Raw genomic sequence first — 16,796 nt, forward strand, 5'->3', positions numbered from 1 at the left:
ATTGTCATTGGTTAGTTTAAAGAAGTCCTGGGTGTGGCTAGCAGAGGCTTGGGCTTCTGGGAAGAAGCCTTGCCGAGCACATGGCTGCCCAAAAATGGAGGATTCGGGGCAAGATGGAGGGCGTAGCCCTTACCCTTTGAGTGCTTAGTGTCGGTTTGGAGCCAGTAGGCCTGGGTTTAAATGCCAGCTCTCTGCTCAGCAGTAAGTTATTGAAACTCTGCCTCCGTTGTCTTCCGAAATGGGAATAAAATAGTACCTACCTACCTACCCTGCTACCTCAGAGGGTCCTGGTGAGGATCTTCAGTGTAGGAAGATGTTTTGAACAGTGCTGGCCCTTGGTATGTGCTCAGGAAATGGGAGCCTCAGGATGTTGTACAAGGCGATGCTGTGGCCCTGCTGAAAGGCTGGCAACAGCCCAGCCCGTGTGCTCAGTGGTTAGAGCAGCAGCCCTCAGACCAAAGGGTTGGATTCCCCGTTAGGGCATGTACCTCAGTTGTGGGTTCTAACCCTGGCCCTGCTTGAGGCGCCTGCAGGAGGCAACCCAATCAATGTATCTATCTCATGTCAGTGTTTCTCTCTCTCTCCCCCCTGCCTCCCTCCCTTCTGCTCTCTCAAAAATCATTGGAAAAAAATAACATAAGGAGAGGATTAAAAAAAGAAAAAGAAAAGGCTGGCAATAAGTTTCAGCCTTCATGTGCATGTGTGCTTCCCATGGAGAAAATTATGAGGTAAGAGGGCAGCAAAAGGTATCTCTGGATCAGGTTCACAGAAAGCCATCACATCTGTTAGCATGTTGTCCAAGGTCTCCTTAAAGATGGCTACCAAATCGGTTTCGTGAATTTTATAGTCTCATTAAAATTGTGTTCTGTTGCCCTCTGGTTTATTGAAGGGAAAAAGTTGACTGCAAGCATGACATTTTTTTAAATGGAGCACCATATAACTCACTATAGCATATTAAATGTGACCTTGACAAGTTACTTGATCCTGAATGAGTATCAGTTATGATCCATAAACCATTGATGTTTCTAGTTCTTTTTGCAAAAAATTTGCAAGTCAGTCCCTTGGGAAGGTTCCCCCGGGAGCCTGTTGTTTCTGAGAAAGTTAAACATGGGCTTGGGGCACCTTTCCAGGATGGCGGCTTTCCCTTGAGTCCAGAGCCCTTAATGTGTGTGAGGCTCATTTCTCTTCCTCGTTGCTCACTGTGACTTTGCACCCATGCTTCAGCGTGACTTCATTTAACAAATTCTGAGTGCCCATTTGCAATTCCCTTGACCTTGGGCCCTGCTCTGACTTGCATCTATACTTGTACATATGCCTCTCTGCCTACAAAACTTCCCATGCCCTGGTGTTTGACAGCTCCTGGCCTCATCTTAGAAAAGGCAATAGGTGTGCTGGCTAAGTGCTTCGACTCTGGAGTCAGGGTCTGGGTTCGAATCCCAGCTCTGTCACTTGCTAGTGCTATGTGTAACCTTCGGGAAGTTCCTAACCTCTTTGTTTCACCTTTAAATGGCAGTAACAACAGTCTCTCCCTGTGTTGTTCTGAGAACTGTAGGCGGCAATCCACAAGCGCACTGAAAAATGCCCAGCACAGAGTAGTTTCAGGAAGTGTTAGTTTGGCTATTATTATTGTGACATGTCACTTCCTGCAGGAAGTCTTCTGATTCTGCTGTGAGGGCCTTTCCTATGAGCTCCCAGAGCCTGTTCTGTAACTCTAGGTGTTGTATTTATTATGTTTATTGTAATTTCCCATTTGCTTGTTTCTATCCACTTTTAGATAGACTGCAAGCCCCTTAAAGGTACCAAGTAAGGTCTCTTTCTTGGCCACAGTTGTATCCACATTGCCTGGTAGATACTGTTTCCTTTTTCTGCCTGCTCTGTGAGTTAGTGTCGGTGCCATTTTCGCCCCCCCCCTTTCCCCCTTCCTTACTCCTCCACCTCCTCCTCCTTTTTCCTCCTTCCTTCTTCTTTCTTCTTCCTTCTTTATTCGTCTCCTTCGTTTTTATAAAAAATCCTAACTAAATTGTTTTTGAGTCTTTGATGAATGGATCTGCTTGACTGTTTGTCATGAGCCAAGAAGCTTGCTCAAGTGTCTCCCTGTGCCCTCACTAGGGCAGGTTTTTTAAGATGCACCAGGGTTTGGGGATGAAAATGACATTCTTTGTGCCTACTTGTGCCAGACATTACAGCAGGCTCTTTGTTGCTTTTGTTTTGTTTTAATATATTTTTATTGATTTCAGAGAGGAAGGGAGAGGGAGAGAGAAACATCAATGATGAGAGAGAATCATTGATTGGCTGCCTTTCTGCACGCCCCACCCTGGGGTTGGAGCCCGCAACCCGGGCATGTGCCCTGACCGGGAATCAAACTGTGACCTCCTGGTTCATGGATTATTGCTCAACCACTGAGCCACGCGGCTGGGCACAGCAGGCTCTTTGGATACACTCTTACTGAACTCACCCTCAGCTCCTCCGCTGAGGTGCTCATAGACCCCTTTGAGAACTGTGTGAAGTGCTCAGAGTCCTCAGTAGATGTCAGAGTTGGGCTCTAAACCCGGGGCTCTCTGGCTTCGTGGCACATACTGTTTCTGTCCTGTGCCACCGCCTTGCTGGGGACCGGCCAGCTGTCTGGTTCTCTGCTCACAGCTACCATCCCAGTGCCGTGTGGCCTCTTCTCAAAGGAGCAGTACAATTCAGCTTCAGAAGTGATCATTAGAGGGACTGATTCTCTCTGTTGGGAAGACGCAGAGTTGAGTATGGTCTTACAATGTGCGCTTGCAGGACTAATAGCACAGAACGCTGGGACTGGCAGGCAGGCAGATAAGGATTATGGGCAAAAACAACAGGCTTGGGAACGTTGGGGAGGAGAGAGCAGAGAAACGTCTATTTATGTAGCTTCATTTCTTAGTTGGTCCAAAAGTTAAAAATAGAATTAAGCTTGCCCTCTCGGCCACCTGGGTTTCTGATTGGTACAAAACACCCACAGCATGTCCCATGGAGAGTCTTTGGAGACTTTCTATCAAAATATGCTATTTGCCAAAGAGTAGGTCCCACCTCTCATCCGAGTATAGTTTTTTAAACATCAAAACATAGATGGGCTTGGAAATGAAGGTTTACTGGGACTAGAGCTGATCTTTGGGGTAGTGAGATGAATCAGAAGTATACAATATATTCCTTTTATTCTAAGGATCAGCAGGGTACCAGCCTTTTGTAACGTGGTTACATTTTAATTTTCTGTTTGCGTATTTTATTTTATTGTTTTATTGCTTTAAGTATTACAAAGAGTATTATATATGTCTCCTTTTTTTTTCCCCCCGCCCTTGACAATCCCCTGGGCTCCCCTACCCCCCAGTGTCTTATGTCCATTGGTTATGCTTATATGCATGCATACAAGTCCTTCGGTTGATCTCTTACCACCCCCCTCCTGCCCCCCAACCCTCCCCAGCCTTCCCGCTGTAGTTGGACAGTTTGTTCGAGGCAGCTCTGCCTCTGTATCTGTTTTTGTTCATCAGTCTGTAATGGTCCTTATTATCCGTAAATGAGTGAGATTGTGTGGTGTTTTTCCTTCATTGGTGTTTGCGTAGTTTAAAAAGCTACACATGGGACTGGCATGCTCTCGCGTGATTTGTTAGCGCCTACTGGCTGAGCTGTCCTGGTGCAGCAGGCCTGGCCAACGCGAATGGCACGGAGGGACCCCCTCTGGGGCTCAGCCTCTCGCAGGCTGAGGCCACGAGGACATGGGACAGCTTCCAGATGCAGCTGTGCTGAAGGCGTCCCCGTCTGAAGTTCTGTGAGAATTCTGAAGATAGAGGGAAATGGAGGCCCTCTGCTGACATTCAGTCCTTTGGAAATGTTAACGTCTCTTTAAAACTCTATTTACAATTTCTTCTAAAGCAGGTACCGTGTGATGACTTTCATTCTCAAAAGCCCACGTATAACTGGTCAGAAGATGGGCGGTAATGCCTCACTTATCGAAACAGCCGACAGCTGGCGTTCACCGGAAGCGGAGCCACGGAATCCCGAGGTTCTGTTAGGAAGCGGTCCATCTAGTCAGACTTGCAGACTCAGTGTTGTTAGCAACTACTGGCTGGTGAAGGAAGCAGGGACTTGTTTGGTAAACAGATGTTAAGGGCATGAGAGGTTTGTGGGGAGACTCAGAAGAACAGATAGATGTTCTCAATTAATTGGTTACCTCCTCCATGTTATTACAGGCAGGCCATTCGGAGCATTGTGCCGGACTCTGTTTCCCCTGTGGGTCACCCTCTTGCCTGCGTGGGGACTTTGTAATTGACATTCTTATTTGACTATGGCTCTGAACTTCAGAGTAAGTAGAGGGCAAGGCAGCTAAAATTTCTAGTGCACTCACTGTATTCTGAGCACTGTGCTAACCTTTGCATGAAATCACCACAAAGCCATATGAATAGGTTCTGTTACCCCCACTTTACAGATGAGCAGAATGCGGCCCAGAGGAGCTAAGTAGCATGTCCAAGGTCAGAGAGCTGATTAGTGGATGAGTTAGAACAGCGGTTCGCAACTGGTGGGTCGCGACCCCTTTGGCGGTCGAACGACCCTTTCACAGGGGTCGCCTAAGACCATCCTGCATATCAGATATTTACATTACGATTCATAACAGTAGCAACATGACAGTTATGAAGTAGCAACGAAAATAATTTTATGGTTGGGTCACAACATGAGGAACTGTATTTAAAGGGTCAGAAGGTTGAGAACCACTGGGTTAGAAGTTAGTGTGGCTCCAGAGGCCACGTTCCTAACCACTGCACTATACCTGTGAGGGCCGGGGCCGGGGATCAAACCTGCAACCCAGGTACGTGCCCTTGACTGGGAACCGAATCCATGACCCTTCCATGCGGGGGCCAACACTCTAAGCACTGAGCCAAACCGGCCAGGGCCAACCTATTGTTTTGACACATTGTTTTGGCCACAGACACGGCTTTGCCACCTTGATCATGGCTTTGTGTTTCAGCAGATTTGCAGAGGCAGTTGGGAGGCAAACATTGGCTCCCAGAGTTTGGCCAGGACCGGAAGAATGGGAGTAGGAAGGATTGGGGGCCTAAGAGACTGGGTGAAGCCCCTTTCCTCTGTTGGGTTCTCTGTTCTGACCGATATATATTGGAGGCAGTGGAAGGACCTCATAGAAAGGGAGCAATAGAAGGCGCTAGGGTGATGCCCAGAGCACATCGTGAATGTGTCCCGTGTTCGAGGGGGAGCACGGTTCCTGTTGTATGTTATGTGATTCACACCCCCTTTCACAGATGAGGAGATAGAGGTTTGGAGCTTAAGCTCAGAATCTTAAGTTGTATTTAGACCAGAGTCTATCAGACTACGTCATAGAAATAATGGAGTGAGCCGGTTATAGGGGAGACACAGTCTGAGAAGAGAGGTGCCCTTCTTCCTCTGAGGCCCTTCCTGAATTCAGATGGAGAGAGGAGATGGGTGGACTTTCTGAGCCTTACGTGAGTGCCTCTGTTGTGCTCAGCGTCGAGCTCCATCCTGATCCTCACAGCTCCATCCTCAAAAAGCCCGCAGGCAGTGTGAAGGATAGCTTCCTTTTTTCTTTTTGGTCTTTCGCCAGAGGTAGGGACTTCAGACATCTGGAGGAGGTTTAAAACAGCCAGCTCTGCCCGGCTGGCATGGCTCGGTGATTGGCATCGATCTATAATCCAGGAGGTCCGATTCCTGGTCAGGGCACATGCCTGGGTTGCGGGCTCTAACCGCAGTTGAGGGGCGTGCAGGAGGCGGCTGGCCAATGATTCTCTCTCATCATTGATGTTTCTATCTTTGTCTCCCTCTCCCTTCCTCTCTGAAATCAATTAAAAAATTTTTTTAAACAATAAAAATAAGTAAAAATATGTTTATAAAAATTTAAAAAGCCAGCTCTGTGGACAGTGTATGCAGTGGGGGCCTCCCGGATCTTTTTATACTTGGCATTGAGTGGAGGGTTTTGGTGGGTGTATTTTTGTTTTTCCCTTATTTGTAGGCATGGATGTGAACCATGAAGCTAGGTCTGTGAAGCTGGCCAGTGTTTGGGTTTTTAGGTACACCCTCCCGGCTTCCGTTCGGCATTCTTCAGGCTTCCTGCTATCGTAACGCTTCACGGTCGCCGCAGTCCCCAGAAGGGCCAGGGAGGACTTGCTCACACTTTCTACTCCAAAGACCGTTTCCACGTGCTGTTTCCTCAGCCTTCGCCCTTCCCAGAGGAGCCCTCCTTGGCGGTAGTTCGTTGAGTTGTGTGTTTCTGGGGGCAAACCCCATCCCCTGGGTGGCGGTGGCGCAGGGAGCTTACTGTGGTCGCTGGGAAACCTCAGTGAGGGCCACCGTGGACTCCCTCGACCATCCATGCCTTTGACTGGACGTGTTTAAGGGAGAAAGAAAATCCCTCAGAAGCTTCTAGAGTCCTTGGAAAGTGCAGTGTCCCAGCCTCTCAGCCATGCTGGGGCGAGTGCTCTCTGTCCCTGGCTCCCCGAGCGGGTGGGAGTGCTGGGGAAGCCAGGACCCTTTCTCCCGGGAGACAGCGCCCCTTTTCGCGTAGTTTCCAAAATGGCGCCTTCGAATGGCTTTGTGACCCCTCCTGATCTGCGTCATGCAGTTTATTCGAATCCCTTGAGACAGTGTTTCTCACTGTAGAATCCCAGCCCTGAAGGCTGCGGACTTGGCGGTGCCGAGGGTGGTCTGTTGGTACGTGAGGTGGACTTACATGGGAGCACTCCCAGGAGTCAGGGGTCAGTTTAAAGGGGGTTTCGGTGAGGCTCACTCACCCCCTGTTTCCCTGGCGCCCCCAGCCTTCCAGGAGGAGCACAGCCTGGCCTCCAGCTGCTGCTGGGCCCAGAACCAGTTCCTGACGGGGGCGTGGCCTTGTTTCCTTGTCCTGAGCTGTGGAGAGCTCGCTGGCCTGCAGCCTGGGATGGGCCAGGGGGTGTGGGCACGGGCCCGACTGTCCAGGGCTGTGATCACGGCGCATATGAAGCACCTGTAATTGTTCTGCACTGTTCGGAGTGTGGGCTCTGGCACCAGGCGATCCTGGCTCCGGGGCTTCCTGCTGTGGACTTAGCCTGCCTGTGCCTCAACTTGTCCGTTTGCAAAATGAGAGTAACTCAGTCAGGTTGTTGTAAAGACCAGATGAGCGTAGAGCATGTGGAATGGTGCCTGGCACATTAGGTTACGACATAAAATGATACAAGTGCTAGAGGAACTCCGAGACGGAGGAGGAGGTGGAAGGCGAGCTTGCTTGGTGGGGTTTGAACCCGGCTGATGTTGAGTCGGGCAGAGAACAGTTGCTAGGGGAGCAACGTGCATGCGGGTGTGGAAGTGGCAGGGCTCATGCTGTAGACGCTGTAAGGAGACTTAGGGCCACGGGAGACTGACTGGGGACCTGACCTGGGAGCTGGAAGCCTGACAAGTTCTAGCACGAATCCGAAGACCAGTTTTTGTGAGGGGCAGGGAGTGATGCCTGGGCGTGGGGGGTATGGGCCAGGGGTGCTGTGAACTGGGGTTTCTGAGCTGAACAGCACACAGAACTGGACGTTAAAGCGTATGAGTCAGCTGTGGACTCAGGGTGGGGTGAGGTGAGGAGGGTGACGGGAGTCCGAAGGCCAGCTAGGAAGTTGTTCTCCTTTGGGCCAGGACGCAGTGCCAGCTGTGGGAATAAGGAGGAAGGGTAGGTGTAGGCGGTGTTTGGAAATAGTCCTGTAGCAACAGGATATGATGACTGATGGAGACGCAGGGGAAACAGGTGCAAGGTGACGTGAGTCTCCCATCCCATGTACCGGCGTCAGAAACGGGTCCGGGCTGGGGTGAGGAGCAGGTTAGGGGACGTTTGTGATCATCATGAAAGTAATTATCCTTGCCTAGCCCGTGTGGCTCAGTGGTTGAGCATCGACCCATGCACCAAGGGGTTGCTGGTTCTATTCCCGCTAGGAGGCAGATAATCAGTGTTGATCTCTCATCGATGTTTCTCTCTCTCTCTCCCCCTCTCCCTTCCTCTCTCTTAAAAAAAAAAATCAATAAAAGCAAGTAATTACACCTTACAACCAAGAGCAGCCCCTTCCTTCGGCTGCAGCTTGAATGTCGGAGCAGTGGCAGGGCTGGCGTTCCTCCCGTCTGGCCCCACCCGGTCTGCTTCATGCAGGCTTGGCGCTTGGTTCTTTGTGGCTGCTGATCGCCGGTCCCCTTAGACCCTGGAGTGCCAGGTGGTATGTGGGCCTCCACCCTGTTTTCCATAGGGAACCTCCGCGCCTTGAAGGAAGGTGGGATATTGTCTTCCCTCCTCTGTGCTCACGGGCCACGTACTTCTGCCCTTGGAAATCTCTGTCAGGCCTTCCACGGCCGTGGTCTGGCGCTGCCCGTGATGTGATTGCTTTTGAGATGGCGAAAGAAGAAAGGCAGTGGACAAGAGAGCAGCCTTTTAGAGCCCCAGGCGGCACAGGGTCACCTGAAAGGTCTTCGATTTTAATGCTGGAATCACTCTGTCGGCAGCACTGCCACAGCGAAGCTGCTGTGGTCGTGAAGGGAGAGCCTGGCTGCCCAGCGGGGCTGTCGCCCAGCAGCCCAGGGAAAGCAGCGTCACGCAGGGTGGAGGCTCAGGACCTTGGCCGCGTTTGCTTTGTTGCATTTTCCCCTCTTGTGCTCACTGCTTTGTATCAGACACTGTTCTCCTCCTTTCCAGGTGTGGTCTCACTTATCCTCACAGCAAACCCCCTGAGGAGGGCACAGCAGAGGAGGAAGCCGAGGCCCAGCACGGTCAGGGGCTGCCCAGCGTTGCACACCTAGTACTGTGGCTGGGATTTGAACCTGGCAGGCAGGCTCTAGGGCCCCTGCGCGCGCGCTCTCTCTCTCTCTCTCTCTCTCTCTCTCTCTCTCTCTCTCTCTCTTTTAAAAGTGATTTCAGTGAGAGAGAGAAAAAAACCACATCGATTTGTTGTCCCACTTACTTATGCAGTCATCGGATTTACGCAGTCATCAGTTGCTTCTTGCATGTGCCCTGACCAGGGATTGAACCCACAACCTTGACATATCAGGATGATGCTCTCACCACCTGAGCTGTCCGGCCGGGGCGGGGCCCCAGCGCTTAACCCCTTTGCTTCACAGTCTCCCTTCAGTTAGCTGGAGCCACCGTTGTTAGGATGGCATCTTCTGTTTCCTCTTTTTAGTTCTGAGGAATTGTTTTAGGAATGTCACAGGCAACATAAGAGGAGCAGGTGCTTTTTCGAGTCCTGTCGCCCTGGTTTGCACACTGGCCGCGCCACCTGTCAGCCGGGTGACCTTGAGCAAGTCACTTGGCCTCCGAGCCTCGGTTTCTGGATCCTCGCAGGGAAGATAAGACTGGTAATGAGGAAGTGAGAGTTTTTGTGAAGTGCTTAGAACTCAGTGGCTGTGAGGTTTTGCTCTAGTTACTTAACCTCCTCTGTGAAATGAAGGTAATTCTTATCCCCATAAAGGCTTTACAATAAAGGGCTTAAAATAATATCTGGACTGTAGTAACCACCCAGTACTGTTAGTGTCACCGGACAATCAATGGGTCTGGGCTGCCTGTCACTACTTGAGCCAATTCAGCAGAGACAGGGTTGAATCATATATGAGCGTTTATTCTTTCTTTTTATTTAAAAAAAATATTTTATTGATTTCTCACAGAGAGGAATGGAGAGGGACAGAGAGTTAGAAACATCGATGAGAGAGAAACATCGATCAGCTGCCTCCTGCACACCCCCCACTGGGTATGTGCCCACAACCAAGGTACATGCCCTTGACCGGAATCCAACCTGGGACCCTTGAGTCTGCAGGCTGACACTCTATCCACTGAGCCAAACTGGCCAGGGCTGAGCATTTATTCTAATCCTGCCTGCAGTGTGGGAGAGCGCAGGTCATCCACAAAAATCTGCTCTCCCCACCCCCAATGACCAGCTGCTTATACAGGGTAGGACAAGGATTACATGGGGACGTAGGGCTTACGAGCAGGGTTAGTAGGCAATGCAGGCCGGGGTTGGCCCCATTGTTTGGGCAATAACGTTGTTAATCTTCCCATGCTAATAGGCAGTTCTTGAATGAGAGTGGACCACTTCCAAGGTTGACTCCCGGGTTCCTGGGGCGCACATCTCCCAGCCAGGTCAGAATGTCCTTTCTTTAACCGACACAAGGCAGTCATGGTTAACGGAGCATGGTTAATATTTCCCGTAACCGTAGCTGGTCTCCAGTGTTCTGTTTTTGCTCCTAACAGCATTAGATCTCTTTGTTTAAATTTCATGTACTTTTGACTCATGAGCGAACCTTGCATGGCAGGGACTTGATCAGATGATAGATGAATAGATGCACCTTCCCTGTTTGGTTTTCCCGTGCAGCAGCTCTGCCTGGAACAGCTCCCGTTGTTCCCGAGTGGATCTGCACATGCGCTCGGGACCGACTTGGCATGTCTTACCATTCAGCTCGCCAGCCTAGTGGGGCGGCTTGTTTTCCAGCGTTGCCGTTAGAGTATTTAGCCACCTGCCTCTTTGCTTAAAATCTTTTGATGTTGTTTCTTTATCTGTTTGAAATATTTACCTTTCTCTTTATTGTAAAGATCATGCTAGCTAACCATTACTTTCAGTTATGAAACCAAAGCCCCTAAGAAAGACCTGTCTATTAGGCCTTATTTTTATCCTATTTTCCCTTTAGTTCTGGCTCACTCTCCATGTTCCTGCTGTATGGCTTCTGAACTTTTCTTTTTCTTTATCTTGAGCACTGTTTTCTCCCCACCTTGGATTTCAAAAGACTAATTTTAACTAAATAAAAGGTTTCAGTCTTCTTAGTATGCCAGTCAATGGGTAGTTTCCACATTGGATGCGATCATTTCCCGATGATCGTAAACTCTCCCAGTGTATTGGCATAGTCATGATTTTGTTTTTCATATCGATCTTCATACTTCCCTCATTACTTCTTGGAAGGGATTCAGCAAGGGGGTGGTAGATGCATCTCTCCTGAGCTGTGTTTGGAGGGTCAGTAACATAAGTAGATAAAGCACAGGAGGGAATGGAGACAGCAGGCTTCTGTGTGGCGGAAGGGGGTGGGCGGTCCACGTGGCGTTTGCTAACCCAGCCGCGGGCCCAGCAGAACAGGGTTCGAACTCCAGGCGGCCGCTCGCAGTGTGACCTGGGCAGGCTGCTTCGTTCTCCTAAGTCCCAGATTCCTTGTACAATAGGGATGCTGAGTTGACCACACAGAATTGGTCAGGGTTGGTCAAGGTGGCTTGTGGCCAGCTTTCACTTGTCTCTCCCTTCCTTTGCTGCCCTCCTGCTCTTCAGCTGTCTCTGAGGAAGCCAGTTTTCTGCTGTGGGGCCATTTCCCCTCATGGAAGTTAACCCAGTTTTGCAAACTTAGGAATGTTCTGTCTCCTAAGAAGTATCATTTTGCCCAGATGGTGTGGCTCAGTGGTTGAACATCAACCTATGAACCAGGAGGTCATGGTTTGATTCCCGGTCAGGGTCTGGGTTACGAGCTCGATCCCCAGTGTGGGGCATGCAGGAGGCAACCAATCAATGATTCTCTCTCATCATTGATGATGTTTCTATCTTCCTCCCTTTTTCTTCCTCTCTGAAATCAATTAAAATATATATATTTAAAACGTATCATTTTACCTCATTCCTGTGATCATGGTCACAGATGTAGCCAAGTCCCCTTCCTCACGGCCAGCAGGAATGACTCTTCTTTGTTATTACTTTGCTCGAGGGACGGGTTTTATGCTGATCTCAGGTAAAGACCTTCACATCTTCTTAGCTTTGAGAATTCTCAGAAGCAAGTTTTATCTTTATCGAAAAGTCCCGTCTGCCCCCCCCCCCTACAAATGGCACTATTTCCTGGAGCCACCAAATCTTAAAAGGTATTTAAATCTTATAAAACCTGAGTGACTCACAATGGTTAGAGGAGGGGACTGCTATACCTTTTCTTCCAACCAGTCTGGGGCGTGGGATGAAGGCATTTGCTGAGTCCTTTGTCCTTCACCCAGGAATCCCCTGCAGTCCCCTGCAGTCCACATGCAGACTTGGGGGCATCCAGCTCACTAAGGTGTGGGTTGGCTCAGTAAATAGCATCCCTTTCTGTTCTGGACGCTTCAAAGAGCTAAAGGCAGAAAAACAGTTGAGTAAGAACTACAGAATAGTGTGCGTGGCTGGCCTTTTCCGTGTCCTCATTTTAATGAACGTATTGCAGACACAAGAGAGAATTGCCTTAAACAATGGTACCCCTGGAGAAGGGGTGAGTGCACTGTCAGACACTGAGGATGACCTTGGGGTCGTTGTGACAGATTTTAGAGAGAGAGAAACCGGAGGATCCAGCATGGGATTAGCCATGACTCAGTTCTGGCCCCGACTTTGCCTTAGACCAGCCGTGGGCAAACTACGGCCCGCGGGCCGGATCCGGCCCGTTCGGCTGTTCTATCTGGCCCGCGGAGCCGAAAGAGCGGAGGGTTCTCTTGCTCTCCCCTCCGCTCCTTCACCAGCAGCAGTGTTAACATGGCAACGTTGGGAAACACGGCCACAGCTCCTTCTTCTGAGTCCAGTTTAAGAACCCATTGTGGCCCTCAAGTCAAAAAGTTTGCCCACCCCTGCCTTAGACAGTCATTGCGCCTCTTTGGACTGTAGTTTTTCGTATATAAGATGAGGGAGTTGGTCTGGATGCTTTCTCAGGCCCCTTCTAGCTCTAGAGCTTCTGATTCCTAGCATCTTGCTCATATAAGAGACAAGATAGACACATGTGCATATGCCTTAATGGAGGTGTGTGTTATTTTTGTCTTTAATCTGATCATAACTACCAGTCAAATAGTGTGGGGGATATATAAGCTTTTTTAAAAATAGTTTTTTTATTGATTTCAGAGAGGAAGAGAGAGGGAGAGAGGGCAGAAACATCAATGATGAGAATCATTGATCGGGTGCCTCCTGCACACCCCCCAAGGGGGATTGAGCCCACAACCTGGGCATATGCCCTGACCAGGAATCGAACCACAACCTCTTGGTTCATAGGTCTATGTTCAACCACTGAGCTACACTGGTGGGTTGTAAGCTTTTTTGAGATATATTTCACCTATTATAAAATTCATCTACTTAGAGTGTACAGTTTAATAGTTTATAGCAAGCATGTCAAACTCAAAGGCTAACATGGGCCAAATAAGGTTTAAGTTTAAGTGGGCCACAAAAAACAAAAGCTTCGATTTTTATAGAAATGTAGGTTTATTTCGATGGAGACATGTGAATACAAAGGGCTGAAATAAATGAGTCATCGTTAACATAAAATAATAGGACATTTTAATAAAAATTAATATTTTTTCTTGAACATTAACTTACCAGACACTGAATAACTGCACAAATTAATAAGCATAATGCAAATAAACCCATTTTTCTGTACTACTCCCCACAAATGGCACGGCACATAAGGCGCATGGGAAATGAATGCAGCACTATTACAGTAATCAGTCATTAGCGAACGTTGTAGTCCGTTACTAATAATTATGTATAACAGGATATTGTAAAAATTAAGTTATGAAGTTTTTATTAAAGCGTTTCTTACATACCGTGATATTGGCTGGGCCGCAAAAATATTTGTGTGGGCTGTGAGTTTGACATGCTTGGTTTATAGTATAGCCACAGAGTTGTACAAACATCACCGCAGTCTAATTTTAGAACATTTTCATCACCCAAAAAAGAAATCCCATACCCATTAGAATTCACTCCTCATTTCCTCCAGTCTCCCCAGGCAACTACTGATCTGTCTCAATGGAGGGGCTTTTCTGAACATTTCATATAAATGAATCATGCAGTATATGGTCTTTTGTGACCGGATTCGTTGTTGTTTTTTGTTGTTGTTTTTTTAAATTCTCAACTGCGGATATGGAGAGAGAGACAGAGAGACAGACAGACAGACAGACATTGATGTGAGAGAGAAACATCGATTGGTTGCCTTCCATATGTGCCCAACCAGGGACAACCTTTTGGTGCACAGGCTGACGCTCAACCAACTGCCATTCAGGCCAGGCTGTGACTGGATTCTTGTCCTTAGCATAATGTTTTCAAGGTTCATCTATATTGTAGCACAAGTATCAGTACTTCATTTTTTTTTGCCAAATAATATTCTATTGTGTGCGTATGCTGCATTTTATTCATCCATGCATTAGTTGATGAAAAGTTAGATAGTTTGAGAGGAAGGGAGAGGGATAGAGAGTTAGAAACATCGATGAGAGAGAAACATCGATCAGCTGCCTCCAGCACACCTCCCACTGGGGATGTGCCCGCAACCAAGGTACATGCCCTTGACCGGAATCGAACCTGGGACCTTTCAGTCCGCAGGCCAACGCTCTCTATCCACTGAGCCAAACTGGTTAGGGCCATATTGAGCTTTCTTTCTTTTTTTAATCCTCACCTGAGGATATTTTTCCATTGATTTTTTAGAGAGAGTAGAAGAGAGAGGGAAAGACAGAGAGAAATATCGATGTGCAAAAATCTCATTGATTGGTTGCCTGCATGCGCCCTAACTGAGACTCTGTCTGGGGAGGAGCCTGCAACCGAGGTACGTGCCCTTGACCGGAATCGAACCCAGAACCCGTTGGTCTGCAATGTATCTACTGAGCTAACCTGGCCAGGGCCATATTGAGCTTTTTGATGACCCGCCCAGTTGTTTTCCAAAATGGCTACACTATTTTGCAATTCCACCAGCAATGTAGCTGAGTCCCTTCCTCGTTGGTAAGCTGCCCATCAGAAATGACCCTTAATTCTTATGACCCTTAATTCCAAATTTTCCATATCCTTGCTAGCACTTGTTATTGTCTATTTATTTTAGCCATCCTAATGGGTAAAAGTGACTTTTTGATTTGCTTATCGCTCATGGCTAATGATATTGTGCAACTTCATTTGCTTAGTAGTCATTTGTGTATCTTTGGAGAGAGATCTTTTCAGATCCTTTGGCCATATTTGCCTTTTTGTTGTTGAGTTAAAAAAAAAAAAAGTGGTTCCTTTTTGAAAGTTTTTCTTGGCAGTGTAGAATTTAAATTTATGTCACTGATCATTCTATCGGTACTTTTTTAGGCTAAATGTCAAATGGATTGTTTTGAAGCCAGCCATTAGAAATGGAAACTTAAAAAGATTTTAAATGCAGGGTGGCAGAGGGGTCATGCACAGAGTGACCAGCAAAAGGCTATTTTGGATTTACACAGGAAAAACAGTGTTAGGGTTCTGGAAGCAACTGCTCTTTCTTCAAACACTTGACTTCCTTTGATGTCATACCAATGTTTCTTCCTACGCTTTGGTGACTTTGACATCTTCCAAAAGAGTTTTGAGGGCTAATGCCTTTTAAAAATACTCATGAATTAGATGGAATTTAATGCAATTAAGTATTATTTTCATTTGAGGATATTGTGGGTGCTTTTGAAGATGGCCGTCAATAGCTGACAATTTATGGCTGTTGTCCCAGAAGCTGTGGTGTTAGACAAGTGTTCTTGCTATTTGGACGGCTGGCTGAGAGAAAGGGAGAAGAATGGAAGAACCAGCCGATCACTGTGTGTGTTGGAGAGTTGAACGCTTTGGTTTTTTTTCTTTCACTCTCCTTGCAAATTGCAGCATTTTCCAGAGAGCTGATGAGGAAGGAAGCCTCATTTTAGGTCCCAGGATACTGACAGTGCGGGGTGGGTTGGGTTTTTACGCACTAGAGTCTTTGGAGCTGGCCGAGAGCTTGGTTGGCTTTAAGTTATCTGGCTTTCCTCAAGGACCCATTTTCTTGTTTGCATGTAGCTCGGGGTCTTGCCTGTATTGCCTCCCCTAGAAGCTCAGACAGAAAAGAATCCCTGCAACGTCGCCTCTTAGAAGTGTTGGAAACTGGGCTTCGTGACAAGTTGGCTCTGAACCAAGCTGCCCTTGCTCTTACACATGTGAGACCTGTTTCTTTTGGCCAAGGCATTTAAAGAAAAAAAGTGTCTGCATGTCAGCTACAACAATCCCGTCTTATTCCCCTCCCTTCCCCGCCCCCTTCTTGTGTGTCCCTTCCCCTACCTTTCCCCTTCGTTTTATGAGCCTGCTGTGAGCCACTTTGTAGTTTTTTCAAATACCAGGCTGCTCAGGTTTCTCCCTTCGTCTGTTTTTATTTCCTTGTAGGGCAGTGGCCACGCGGGGCCCTTCTCATGCAGTCTGATGGGAGGAAGTCTTTGAGTTTTGTCCTTCGGCTGTGCTTAGGAGAACGAACTTCGTTTCCATGCTTCTCCGCACAGGGATGAGCTAGTTTACATTTTTTAATGCCTCGTCTTCCAGATCAGAAGCGGGGCTGCCCTGGTATTAGTTTGCATTAAAAATTGCTGAGATTAGATGTAAAGCTGGGACTTGCTGACCTCGGTCGTTTGTGCTTGAACATGAGAAAGGGAACTTGAACATATTTGGGCTCCTCTGTCCAGTAGCTTTAGTTGTCGCCTTTCTTTAAACTGAATCCTGAAGGAATAAACCTTTTAAATTCATGTATGTTGTTAAAGGCTCCACTGGGTAGAATACACACCAGCATCTTAACATTAAAAGCACCATTGAGCCCTCGCCGGTTTGGCTCAGTGGAAAGAGCGTCGGCCCTTGGACTGAAGGGTCGCGGGTTTGATTCCGTCACAGGCACGTACTTTGTGTCTCTCCCACATCGATGCTTCTCTCTGTCTCTCCCTTTCCCTTCCACTCTCTTCAAAAATCAGTGGAAAAATATCTTCGGGTGAGGATTTAAAAAAATGTTTCCCCAGCTGCCTGGGTGCCTTGTACCTCGGCAAATGTGACACACTGCCGGGAGCTGGGCGGCGTTCTGGG

The 16,796-nt window shown here is 48.1% G+C and overlaps 1 protein-coding gene across 2 annotated transcripts in view; it reads left to right on the forward strand.

Moving 5' to 3' along the window:
* Positions 1-16,796, forward strand: part of ANKS1A (ankyrin repeat and sterile alpha motif domain containing 1A) — a gene marked incomplete at its 3' end in the record, with an annotated part of 178,558 nt that overhangs the window by 29,748 nt on the left and 132,014 nt on the right. The window lies entirely within an intron of this gene.

Source organism: Myotis nattereri (assembly GCF_964212035.1).
Source record: "Myotis nattereri genome assembly, chromosome: 6".
In the NCBI taxonomy this organism is placed as follows: Eukaryota; Metazoa; Chordata; class Mammalia; order Chiroptera; family Vespertilionidae; genus Myotis; species Myotis nattereri.